The following is an 11,583-nucleotide window of genomic DNA, read 5'->3' on the forward strand; positions in this document are numbered from 1 at the left end:
CAGCATGAATTTTTATGAGAACAGGAAGGGGACAGTGTGCAGGGTGTATTCAATCGCAGGCATTTGTGTTCATATGAGAGTCTCTTCAATTGACTCTCAAATGTTCATTTCTGGCACATAGACTATATTAAACAACAAGAGCAAAGGAAGCCTTTCCACACAAAAGACTTACAATTGTCATGGATGTCATGGGATTCTGTTTCATTTTCCCCTTTAAGAATTCTCTTTTCTTTTTCTTTTTTTCTTTCCTCTGACCCCAAACCATTTTATTAGCCTTATAATTCCTCACTTTTTAATTTCAGGAAAATTTTTTTCATTTTTATGCTTTACTTTCATAGTTATCTATCTATCTATATAAATATATACATTTTAATTAAATGTTATGAAAATGTCATACTTGGCATTATAGGGTTAGGAGCTATTTCAGACATGATATCACTCATAGTTCAATAATACCATTTTTCTTTATTTTTGTAACCTTTATTTTGTGACCTTTCTATTAAGAGCTTTTAAAGTGAGACTGCTTTGTAGGCCATAAACCAAAGCATGCTTTTATTTATGTACTTTATTGTTCTCCATTTTTATTGTTGTTATGTATATGCTGGCTTCTGAAATATAATGTAGGTAAGCAATGAATTCATTTCTGTAATTTTTATTCAATGCAGAGAATAAGAGAAATTTTCATCAAGTAATTAATATAGTAGAGATAGAAAATGATATATTTAGGATGTACAGGAGATATAATGTGATTAATAGCATCATAATTGTAATATAATTTACTCAGCATTATTTGACAAGATATGAGTTTTTAAGTGAAAAATAAAGTTAACTGTATTTTAAAGGTTTATATCCTTATTTCTGCCTGTAGTCAAGATTCAATTGTAAATCTCAGATAGTTTGCTTTATAGTCACAGTGGTAGAATAATGGGATAAGTTCATTTTGCATGAATAATGATTTCTATCTAAATGAAAGAAAGATGACATTTCTGACATGAAATTACCCATGTCCACTAAAATGTAATCTATGAGGATCAACCAGCTAAGAGGCCTCGGTGTTATTTTTAAAAATTCTTTAACTTTACATTTATCTTTCAGTAAATATTTTAGAGCTACAAATAAAATAGAAACTTTGTGCATTTTAATATGGTCTTTATAGGCCAAAACCAAATATGAGGATATATTCCCTTGTGAAATTCTTATGAATTTTATTTTCTTGGTGTTTTTGAACAAACAAACACAAGAACTAGTCAATGACACTTAAAGTATGATATTACTCAGTTTTAGAGCTTTCTTATAATTCAAATAAAGGCTTAAGAAAATGAATTCTGAGTTTTCACTTCTTTCTTTAGGGGAAATTTCAGACTTTTAGTAATTGAGCACAGAAAATGCTGTGGAGTTTTAGGATTCTTTAATGTATCTGGATGACAGTCTATGACCATGTGGTAGAAGTGTATGTAAGGAACTTCAGATTGGGGACCTGTGGTTGATAGCGCCGTGACTCTGCAGTGGTGCAATGGCCGGTCAGTCATCTGAGAATCCAAGTCTAGTCCTGGTGCCCTGAAGAGAATAATCTTAATTTTCAATGTGTGAATTCTTCATCTGTAAAATTATATTTTTCTCTCTATTATCTAACTCAATAAAAGGTTATTGGAATAAAATTAATTTATAAATGTGAGTTTCAAAAAGTTTTAAAATGAAATATTAATAAAGCATATACAACTATTATTAGGCACTGTTAAGTCAATTCTGATGCAACGCAACCTTATGTACAACAGAATGGAACACTGCCTGCCTCTACAACATCTTCACAATTGTTATGTTTGGGTCCAATGTTGGATTGAGGCCATGGTTGGAGCCCACTGAGCCCATTGTTGGAGCCATTGGGTCAATCCATCTTGTCAAGGGTCTCCTTCTGTTTTGCTGCCCTTCTACTTTACCAAGCATTTGGCTTTTCCAGGGGCTGGTCTCTCCTGATAACAAAATATGAGAGAAGAAGTCTTGCCATTCTTGCTTCTAAGGGACATTCTGGATATACGTCTTCTGGCTGTAAGAGCCCTGGTGGTGTAATGAGTATGCATTGTCTGCTAACTACAAGGTCAGTAGTTCAAAACCACCAGTTTCTCCACAAGAGATTGTTGAGACTTTATACTCTTGTAAAGAGTCACTCTCAGAAAGCCACAGTCAGTTCTATCCTGTCCTATAAGGTCAGAATCAACTCGATGGCAGGGTGTGTGTGTGTGTGTGTGTGTGTGTGTGTGTGTGTGTGTGTGTGTGTGTGTGTTCTTCAATCCACTAGGCAGAGAAATTCCTTCTGTCCCTCTAAGGATAGATACTAATTAGCATGAGGATATCATTTGCTAAACTCTTGCTGTGGGTTGATTACAAATACCAAAGCCATTTGATTGAGAAACCCTTGCTCTAATTGAAAAAAAATCATTGAACAATTCCTATATTCTAGGAGTGATACTGGTTACTTTGCACTGATTGTAGTTTTCAAAGTAACCTGTGTGAAATGCTTTGTGCCCCAGTTCTTTCATGGACATAGAAGAATTCTACTTTCTCACCTTCTTTAATATGCAATATAATCATGTGACTTGTTTGGGGCATCAGCACTTGGCTAGATGTGTCATTTCTGGGTAAAAGCTCTAAGAGTGAGTATGTGATTTCGCATCACTTAACCATTTATTGAGTTGGTTCTGATTCATGGTAACTCCATGTGTTACTGCGGAAAATTGCTCCCCATGGTTTTCTGAGGCATAATCTTTGTACAGAAATCGATGAACTTCCAGCTTTGAGTTAGTAGTTGAATACAAACATATACTCTGTTATTCCTTTCTGGCAATTTTGGAAGAATGTCTGAAAGTCAGGATTTTGAGATACAGAACATCAAAACAAACAAAACCAGAAAGTATTCCTAAATGTTGATACCTGCTATTTCAGTGTGAATTGGAAAGGAAGAGCTGGAAGGTCTTCGATGTGGAACTCCACCACTCTTCCCGCTCTTTGTGCTAGGTGATTTTAATTTTTAAAAGAACAATTTTATTGTTGTAAAACTATAAGATAATTACATTTGCCAATCCAACCTCCAAAGAATGCATCTATTGTGAATTCTGTGAAGATTTACAGAGAAAATCATCAGTTTTACATTCAAAAGTCATACATTTTGTTTTATCCCATTGATTGTAATCCCCTCAATGTTTCATCATTTATTTCATAATCTCCTTCTTTCCTCACCTTTCTGAGCATTGTCTGTACACAAATGCTGTGCCTTTGATCTCAAATGGTCAGCTCTCCTAAGGTGTTTATGTTATTGTTGTTGGATGACGTTGGGTTGAGTCAGCTCCAATCAGAGGGACCCCGTGGACAACAGAAGGAAACACTGCCCAACCCTGTGCCTCTCACACGTGGTCTTAGGCTGGAGCCTATTGTTGCAGCCACTTTGTCACTCCATGTCCTTGAGACCATTCCTTGTTTCCAGACCCCACTACTTTATCAAGCATGATGTCCTTCTCCAGGGACTGGTCTCTCATGACACGTATCCAAAATACTTGAGGCAAATGGACTCTCAGCATCCTTGCCTCTAAGGAGCAGTCTGGCAGTACTTCTTCCAAGCGAAATTTGTTGGTTCTTTTAGCAGTCCATGATACTTTCAATATTCATTTCCAGAAGCACGATTCAAATGCATCAATTCTTCATTGATTTTTCTTTCTGTGCCCAACTCTCACATGCATATGAAACAATTAAAAATACTATGGCATGGGTCAGGCACACCTTAACCCCCAAAGTAACATCCTTGTTTGGTAACCCTTTAAAAAGGTCTCTTGAAGCTGACTTACCCATTCCAATGTGTCCTTTGATCTCTTGCCTACTGATTACATGAGTATTGATTGTGAATTCAAGCAAGATGAAGTCTTTAGTAACTTCAATGTTTTCTCTATACCTCATTAGCGGTCCTACTTCCATACTATTATCATTTCCCCTTATAGATTTGTCTATTGTTTGGTTGTACTTTGAGCCAGAGGAGTGAGTTTAGTTCCAGATATTTAAGTAAAACAAATTATATCAATTATGTAATGTAAACATCACTGATAATTGTTGTCAAGCTTTCTATCCCCACAAACAAAGATCCTCAACCTGATATGACCCCTGGCAACCACTCGTGTTTACTTTTGATGGTGAAAAGCGCCAGACACCAGGGGAAGCGTGAAGGTAATCAAAAGGAAGTAAAGACCGAGTGACCCTACATTCAAAAAGGTTTGTTTCAACTTCCAACAGTAAAAATGAAACTTGAAATTAGTAAGAATGAACGAGATACACAATTCCCGCATCACTCGCCTTCCTCAAGCACTGCTCATTTTAGATTTTACGATTGAACAGAGCAGGGCCTTCGGTTGTTCACATAAATAAAGTGTCTTTATGTCGCACCTATCTTCCACATAGTCATTAGAGCCGTTTTAAAAGTGAAATGATTCCCTCAGACACTCAAATGACGTGAGGCAAGAGTGATTTGTGGCAAGAGAGAAATGGGTGGGGTTAAACACACATGAGGTACTTCTTTTTATCACAATGTGGTAGTGTGTACCATGTAGTGATGTTGGACGCTACGCCACAAGTCTTCCCAAAGCAGGGGAGTGGTGGAAAGGTTTCCAGGGAATTTCCAGGCAAAAACAAATGAAAAAGTAAGATCTACTCCCAAAAATTCAGCCCGTAACAATCTATGGACCATGAACTTTGTCGAATATAGTACTGGGAGATGAGCCCCTGTGGTGGAAAGAAACTCAACCTTACCAATGAGTGCGACGATGGTGCAGGATTGGGCAATTTGTTGTGCTGTCAAGTGAGGTTCTAATGAGTTGGAGCCAATGCACCAGAAACTAATCATATGACAGCAACAGCCTATGAGGTTGCCTTATCGGAAGCATTGGCTTTAAGCGCACATGTATACAAAGAAGGAGATATTGGCTTTAGATTTTTTTTAATATGCATGAATTTGCACGTCATCCTTGCGCAGGGGCTAGGCTAATCTTCTCTATGTGCTTCCACTTTTAGTGTATGTGCTGCTGTAGCGAGCACAATGGCCTTTAGATTTTATTGAACACGTAGCAATTCTCAAGTAGCACACTTCTTGCAAAAAGTACCTATTTTGTAGCAAGTTATTTTAACTGTGTGTGTGTTTTAAGGAATAAAAATTAAGTATATGCAAAAGTAACGTGTTTGACTACCTTTCAAGCTCCTATTGCTAAAGTAAAATTTAGAAGTACTAATTCCATCATGCTTTGAAATATTAAAAACATCCAGATGAAAATGGCTTCTTCTCCTTGAGGGGAAGTCATTGTAATATAAAGCAGCAGAACTCCCCCCCCCCCCCCGGCGTGAGGCTGAGGAACGTGGCATGGTGTCGGTAGCAAGGGCAGTTAACAGTGGTCGTGAGTGATGGCTGTGCTTAGGCAGACTGCTGATGCAGGAAGACAAAACTGGAGAGATATCAAGCAGGCTGATTTAGGGCTCAGAGACAGTGGGGAGCTGCGAGATTGATAGCCCAGAAAGGAATCTTTTGGTACAGGTCCATGGCCCGCATCACAGCTTTTGGGATTGATAGCATACCGTGCTATCAATCTTAACACTGTAAATGGGACCACTATTCTCTATGAAAAATGGGTCATATTAAATACCCTGACATTGACTAGATTGAGAACTGCAGAATGACTAAGGAAGAATACATGTTTGCAGAGATAATGCTGTACCATTTCTTTTTATAGTTTGTTGAAGAAGGGAGAATAAAGGCTGATCCTAGCCCAAACATATCTTAAAGGAACAATCATGTTGATTGTATTGCTACTTCAAAATTCAAATTGAAATTGATGAGAGTATAGATAGGACTGATTGAGATCCCGTAATCTTTGAAGTGATGCTAGTGGTAGGAATATAATCAATCAATAATAACTTAATAAGATGAGGGAAATGTACATATGGCTCTGTACTGTTAAAGAATAATGACTACATTTCAATTCCTGTCTTTAATGAGATGTAAGGTTTTAAAAAAATGAGTGCAAATATAATTATGCAAAAAATATGGAGCATTTCTCCCCTAGGTCTCGGGACTATTTTAGTGCTTGCTGTAATATTAGGTACCTATTATCATGAGGGAATGAAGCCCTCCCGGTTCAGTGAGTGGGTAAATGCTCAGCTGCTAACGGAAAGTTAGTAGTTTCACCCCACCAGCAACTCAGCGAAAGATGGGCAGTCTACTTCCCTTTGAAATCCTTGTATGCCATTTGACCTATCTTCTTCAAGTGGCAGCTCTACTCTGTCCTATAGAGCCACTATGAGTAGGAATTAGAATTGACGTTTTAAGAATCGTTTACATGGTTCCTGGAGGGCGCCAGCAGTTTGCACTTGTCTTGCTAACTTAAAGACTGGTAGTTCAGATCCACTTGGCAGTGATGGGGGAGGAAGACCTGGCAATTGAATCTACTTGTATGCAGATTACAGCCAAGAAAGTGTCAGGAGCATTTCTACTCAGTAACACATGCAGTTGCCATGAGTCAGAATCCACTTGACAATAACAGATTTAGAGCTTATCAAGCTCTCATCATTAAATCTGCTGAAGCAAATAGCTCAGGTGGGAGTAGAGAAACTAAATATTCTTTCTTTTCTTTCCCCCGTTCAAAACGAAGCTTTCTTCTATCTGTCTTCCATCTTCAATGTGTTTAAAACTGATTTTTAGCATTAAACTTCATGTTGTTGGCTCATACCAACATTAAATCTGAAAATAACTTGACCTTTTTGCATTCTTCTTAAAAAAAAAAGATTCCCTTGTTGTTGACAATGTACACAGAGAAAGCATAGCACTCCAACCATCCCTGCAGGTACGATTCAGTGACTTCGAAAGTCTTTGGGGTGTGCAGCCATCCTGAGTGTCTCTTTCTGAGTTGTTCCTCCTCTAATAGTGTAAAGTCGCTGCTCCTGAGTTTCCAACTAGTCGTCTAAGTTGCAGGGATCAGTTTGTTCCCACATACAAGATCTTCAAAGAGCATAATGCTCAAGGCAGACGATCTTTACTAGTTAAGTTAAACTATTATTTCATCTTGAGAAGACTTAAGGGAACATTTCTGTTCTAAGGCTTTACAGAACATCTTAGAGTAATAGATTCAGGGCTTCATCCACTTTCCATAGCTCCAGAAGGACGGGACTCTGTAAGTATTTATAACTCTCATCTGCATTTTCACTTTAGTGAGCATTCTTTAAGAAAATCAATCAAAATTTTTTGTGATGATAGCCAGCCACCATTCCGTCCTTCTAGTCTTAGAGCAAAGGAGGTAGTTTTTCCTGGGGCATTCCATCCACCCTTCTTTCCTGACTGCCATCTTTCCACATTGCTCTAGAGCAGTGGTTCTCAACCTTCCTAGTGCTGTGACCCTTTAATACAGTTCCTCATGTTGTGGTTACTCCCCAACCATAAAATCATTTTCATTGCTACTTCTTAACTGTAGTTTTTCTACTGTTATGAATCATAATGTAAATATCCGACATGCAGGATGTATTTTCATTGTTATATATTGAATATAATTAAACATAATTAAAGCATAGTGATTAATCACAAAACAATACATAATTATATATTGTGAAGTATTTATGTGTTTTCTGATGGTCTTAGGTGACCCCTGTGAAAGGGTCGTTTGACCCCCCAAAGGGGTCATGACCCATAGGTTGAGAACCGCTGCACTAGTGGGATAAAGGTCAACTGTCATGCCCTTGGTGCTGCTGGGAAGCTTGTAAGACCCCAGTTAATACTCAATGAAGAAGGATGTAAAACAGAAGCACTAATCACGTTATTAGGCCAATTAACAGAAATGTCCCATGGGACAATGACTTCCAACACTTTAAATGCACAAAAACCAGTTCTAATTGGATAAATTGTCTACTTAATCTTTAAAAATTCCATCCCAAGATAAATTAATGTGGTTGTTTGCTTACTCTGTACAATTTAAGTTAAAACTGTAACTTTTCTTTTGAGTCTTATTTTAAATGTATGTAACTATAATAGTGATTTGATATCCAAATCATCGACTACTAAATTAAATTCTTCTATAACAGCCGAAATAACATACTTTATTCGTTTTCGTTAACCTACTTCCCTCACATTTCATACTGAAGCAGTGTATTTCTAAGTTTGCTTGTTTCTGTTGATTTTGTTGCTCGTGAGTCCATCCGGGCTCACAATGGCTTCATGTATACAGAGTAAAGTTGGTCCATAGGATTGCCATGGCATCTGTGTGCAGAACACCAGGCTTCTTTTCCAAGACATCTCTGGGTGGGTTAGTACATCCAACTTTTGAACTAACAGTTGAATTCTTAACTCTTTCAATCATTCAGAGACCTTCATTGCCTAATGTCGCCAATGAGTGCTTTCCAACAGAAAGCATTTCTGCTCAACCCTCTACCATTCTCAGAATGGTTGCGTTTGTAAGCTCATGGTTGCAACCACAGTGTGGCGCATCTCCTTGATCCCCTTCCTCTTTTCAGTGTCTCTCTACCATGCAGTGTGTCCTTTTTCAGGCACTGGTCTTTCCTAATAACATATCCAAATCACTGGATACTAGGTCTAGCCATCATAGCATCTAAGGAGCATTCTGTCTATACACTCTCTAAGATCGATTTGTTAGTTTTTCTGACAGTTCATGGTACTTATAATATTCTTCCCCAATACTATAATTTGAATGAATCAAATTTCACATCTCCCCTATGTTGTCCACATGCATATGAGGCTATTGAAAATATTATGGCTTGTCTAAGGCACAACTTTGTCCTTAAACAGATGTTGTGCAGCCGATGTTCCTAACGTACTATGCCATTTGATCTCTTGGCTGCTGCTTTGTCATCAATGATTGTGAATCCAAGTAAAAGGAGATTGAAATGGACATATTTCTCCATTTATCATGATGTTTTCTGTTTAGCCCACTGTGGGTATTTTTATTTACTTTGAGTTGTACTATTTATGGAAGACTACATTTATTTGTTTATTATTCTTGCCATGTTATTAACATATCATGCGATTCAACAGTTCAGTTCTTTTAAGAAGAGTTGTATAATCATCACCACAATCAATTTTAGAACATTTTCTTTTCGCTCATACTCCTAGTTAGGTGTCTGTTTCTCTACAATCTTCCCTACTATGTCCCTTGTTAATTATTGATCCAGTTACTGACTCTATAGATTTACCTATCCTGGATTTCATTACAGAAAAAAACATACAAAAAATCAAAACACAAACTAAAAATTAACAATGACAAAATAAAATGGAAAAAATCTCAAATGAAAATAAAGCAGTAACTATTAAAAACTAGAGCAAATATAAAATGAGACAAAAGAGAAATCAAATGGTAATGTGTTACATGTTAACATAATTGCATCTGTCATATTTGACTGTACCATGTTCTCTGTCCTATAGCAAGGCTATTCACAGATCTGAACTATAAACAGAGGCTGAATCCTTGTGAGGACCCTATAAATAGATCTTATAACAAAGTGTTGTGAAGATCAGACGGTGCCTGGCTATCAGAAAGAATAATACCTGAGGTTTTAAAGGCATGTCTTAAAATAAGCAGCCATCTAAGTGAGGCATCCACTAGGTCCACATGGAAGAAGGATACTAGCCTGTGTGATCCAAAGACCATAAATAATAAAATCCAAATATAGAGGAGGGAACGGTATCAGAACTTAAGCTTTGAGAACCCAGTTTATAGAAAGCTATGGGACAAGTGGGAACTCAACATCTATTTGTAAGATTATAAGTTTTGATTTCTAGTGGTGCTTGTGTGTGACTGTGATACAGGATTGTGATGTATTTGAATATGTAGCATTTCAAATACAAACAGGGTTACACGTGGTGAAAAGGTTTCAGAGGAACTACCAGACTAAGGACAGATTAGTTAGGAGTAAGGTATCTACTTTTGAAAGACTGACTACTGAAAACCTAAGGAACTTCAGTTTAAAAATATACATTTTATTGGGGGCTCATATAATTCTTATCACAATCCACAAATCCATCCATTGTGTCAAGCACATTTGTACATTTGTTGTCATCATCATTTTCAAAACATTTTCTTTCTACTTGAGCCCTTGGTATCAGTTCCTCATTTTTTTCTCTCCCTCACTCACCTTCCCTCCCTCATTAGTCCTTGATAATTTATAAATTATTTTTTTTTCATGTCTTACACTGACCAATGTCTCCGTTCACCCACTTTGTTGTTGTCCATCACCCTTGGAGGGGGCTAGATGTAGATAATTGTGATCAGTTTTCCCTTTCTCCCCCCACCTTCTCCTTACCATCCTGGCATTGCTGCCCTCATGATTCGTCCTGAGGGGTTTATCTGTCCTGTAAATTCCCTGTTTCCAGCTCTTATCTGTATCAATGTACATGCTCTGGTCTAGCCAGATTTGTAAGGTAGAATTGAGGTCATGATAGTGGCCTGGGGAGGAAACAATAAAGAACTAGAGGAAAGTTGTATGTTTCATCATTGCTATACTGTACCCTGACAGGCTCGTCCCTTCCTTGTGACCCTTCTGTGAGGGGATGTCCAATTGTATACATATGGGTTTTGGGTCTCCACGTCACACTCTCCATAATTCACAATGATATGATTTTTGTTCTGGGTCTTTGATGCCTGATACCTGATCTCATTGACACCTCATGACCACACAGGCTGGTGTGCTTCTTCCATGTGGACTTTGTTGCTTCTCAGCTACATGGCTGCTTGTTTATCTTCAAGCCTTTAAAACCCCAAATGCTATATCTTTTGATAGCCTGGCACCATCAGCTTTCTTCACCACATTTGCTTATGCACCCATTTTGTAACATATGTACATAGCTCTATTTCCCTGGCATTGTATATAAATATATTTACATTTGTACATGCCTGTATTTTGACCTTTATAAATGCTCTTTGCCTTCTAGCACTTTCCTCTAGTTCTTTTTACTTTCCTCTTGTCCCACTATCATGTTCAACTTTCATTCCTGTTTCAGTAATTCCTTTTGGCCACATTGCCCTTGATCAAGCCCTACCAGACATCCTACACCTTCCTCACCAAAGATTTTTAGATCACTTGTTTTTCCCTTGTCCCTGGGTTTGTTAACACCCACATCCTTTTCCCTGCCTCCCTCTCCCCCATGCCCCCAGAACTGTCTGTGCAGTTGTTTTCTCCTCTGGATTGTTTATCCCCTCTATCTTATCTACATAGACCTGCAGAGACAATAATAAGCACAGAAATAAGGCAGATCAAAACAAAAGAACAAAAGATAACCAAACAACAACAAAAACTAAAGACAAAAAAAGAAGTCTATAAATAGTTCCAGGTCTGTTGTTGACCTTCAGGAGTGTTTTCCAGTGGGGTTCTACATCCTTGCCCCAAAGTCTATTTTTGGTAGTTCCCGGGGACTTCATTTCTTTGCTTCCCTTGCTGCTCTCTTGCACGCCCTTAGCATTTTGCCTCAGTGTGGTGAAGTCAGATCGGGAACAATTCCTGCACTGTGCCTCCAGTGTTGTCCCTCATAGCGCTATGCTTCAGTGAGAGACATCTTGT

General features: G+C 37.9%; 1 non-coding gene across 1 annotated transcript; it reads right to left on the reverse strand.

Annotated features, from left to right (window-relative positions):
- Positions 1–4,966: 4,966 nt before the first annotated feature.
- LOC142425126 (U6 spliceosomal RNA) lies at positions 4,967–5,073 on the reverse strand. The gene has a single exon (XR_012779499.1). It is a non-coding gene; the product is annotated as a U6 spliceosomal RNA (small nuclear RNA).
- Positions 5,074–11,583: the final 6,510 nt, after the last annotated feature.

The sequence above is a fragment of the Tenrec ecaudatus genome, chromosome 13 (assembly GCF_050624435.1).
Source record: "Tenrec ecaudatus isolate mTenEca1 chromosome 13, mTenEca1.hap1, whole genome shotgun sequence".
Taxonomy (NCBI): domain Eukaryota; kingdom Metazoa; phylum Chordata; class Mammalia; order Afrosoricida; family Tenrecidae; genus Tenrec; species Tenrec ecaudatus.